The sequence below is a fragment of the Panthera uncia genome (genome assembly GCF_023721935.1).
Source record: "Panthera uncia isolate 11264 chromosome A3 unlocalized genomic scaffold, Puncia_PCG_1.0 HiC_scaffold_11, whole genome shotgun sequence".
Lineage (NCBI taxonomy): Eukaryota > Metazoa > Chordata > Mammalia > Carnivora > Felidae > Panthera > Panthera uncia.
Genome location: NW_026057578.1, coordinates 69,109,409 through 69,111,600, shown reverse-complemented (window position 1 = coordinate 69,111,600; position 2,192 = coordinate 69,109,409). Strand labels below are relative to the sequence as shown.

Genomic DNA, 2,192 nt, shown 5'->3' with positions numbered 1-2,192 from the left:
CACTTTTAATTTCCCATTATTTGATATTCGGAAAATGTAAAACCAACAATGACAAAATGTTAAGGAGGACTTAAACTGTGGGTAAAAAATAACAATAAGAGCTGGGAAGGAAATATATTTATTTACCATCACGAGTATTATTAATGTAAGTTCTATATATCACATTTTCATGGCATACTTAAGCTTAGCCAGACTGTAAAATAAGGCAAGTAAAAGCCAACTTTTGAGAAACACAAATAAAAGTGAAAATCTTACAAAAACATAGTTACAAAGTCTTTTCTAAAATATCTGGATGGCACTGCCTAATAAATCAGTCATTATATCTTTGAAATGAATGAAAATGTCTGTAATGTGAAGTGTTGCAGCATTTTAAGTGAATCATACAATGAGAATGTCACATTGAGTGTAGCCAAATATGGATTCCATTTATTGAATTTACATTATTTTTTAAGTCAATGTATGTAAGAACTCATGACTGCTTCATAGCTTCTGTTCTTTAGGTAGCTTCACAGCCTCTGTTCTTTAGGTAGCTGAGGAAATTAAGTATAAGGGAAAAAAAAGTAAAAATTAGCATGGTTGAAAAATGGTTATATTACATCTTTCCTTGAGCAACACAGCTTCTCTCTAAACTGTTGCAAAAACTACCATCAAGATACTAAGTTGCTTAAGTTGTATATGCAAAGCAATGAGTTACAGAGACTGATAGAATTATAATAGTCTCCTTTTTTTAATAAAATTGATCTATATAAATATGCGTCTAAATTTAATAACTGTCAGAAGTCACTACAACCAAATTTGTGATTCTAAATCTTACAGAAGCCTAAATTATCTCGGGGAAGAACTTTAAAAGCAATCTTCTGGGATGTCAAGTGATCTAATTAATTCCATTTTTAGTTTTTCAGTCTGTTTTCATTTTAAATCCTTCTTAATTTAAAAAATAATTAATTTTTTTCTCACAAAGAAGTAAAAAAAAGAATCAAATTGATTCTTGTTCTGTAGCATCACAGGGGATAGTGTGCCAAATTGTTGAATTGTTGAAGATGGCTTTACAAAAGGTATATATTTATTAAACATATTGTGTTGGCTTTTGTATTTTTGTAATATATGATCTAATAATTAAAGATATGTGTATCACTCCTCATTCACAAGAGTTATCAGTGTTAACATTCTAGCATTTGAATGTTTGATGCTTCTACAACACATACATATATCATTTTTTTTCCAAATTAAGTTTTGTTTCATCAATAGTATTTTCCAACTTTTTTCCCAGTTCATCATATATTGTAAAAATATTTCCCTGTTTATATAATTATATCTCTTATTTTTTAGGCATTTTACATATTATTACATTGTAATGATAAAAGTTACTTTTGGTTTTGTTCTATATACCATACACTATTGTAAGGGCCTTTTGAGAAAATATGGTGGATTTTGTGGATTTGTTGCCAGTAAACATTTGTATACCTTTCTTCTGCGGTAGAGTCTAGAAGCAAAACATTCAGTTTCCAGACTAATATACCCAGACAAAAGCACTCTGTGAAATCCAAAAGGCAGAAGTAAGATGGTGGCCATACTTCTGAAGTTTCTGTTAGTACAGTGAAATACCTGTGGATACAGTATTTCTGGATATATTGTTGCAAGTTCCTGATTAGAAAAACTTCCTAAGAGTAGCTTATTTTGTAAAAAGAACAACAAAAAAACCTGATAAGTATAAAGGATTTGTGACCAGTCATATGAAAGTTCACTATTAGTTCTGACACTTCCTAGCTCTTTATCTTGAACACATTAAATTACTTTACGGTGTTTGTTAAGAGAATCTAATATTCTTGCATGGATATTGAAGGATTTACTTGTAAACTATCTTGCATAGTTTCTGAAACAGAGTTGTTCTCAACTACTCTATTTAAGGCAATTCTGTGGATATGAAAATATATAATTTATGTTTCTGGTTTTGACTTGTAGCTTCAAACAACAGATATGTGTTTCAGCTTTAGTCTCAAGAAAACAATTACAGGGGCTCCTCAGTAGTTCAGTTGGTTAAGCTTCCAACTCTTGATTTCAGTTCAGGTCATGATCTCATGATTTGTGAGATCGAGCCCTGCATCAAGCTCCATGCTAACAGTGCAGGGCCTGCTTGGGATTCTCTCACTCCCTCTCTCTCTGCCCCTCCCCTTTCTTGTGCAATCTCTCCC

At 31.5% G+C, this 2,192-nt stretch overlaps 1 long non-coding RNA gene across 1 annotated transcript; it reads right to left on the bottom strand.

Annotated features, from left to right (window-relative positions):
- Positions 1-399: 399 nt before the first annotated feature.
- On the bottom strand, positions 400-1,599 carry LOC125936322 (uncharacterized). Its single transcript, XR_007462002.1, has 2 exons — positions 1,465-1,599; positions 400-530 (listed from the first exon to the last, which is right to left on the bottom strand). It is a non-coding gene; the product is annotated as an uncharacterized LOC125936322 (long non-coding RNA).
- Between the last annotated feature and the right edge of the window lie 593 nt (positions 1,600-2,192).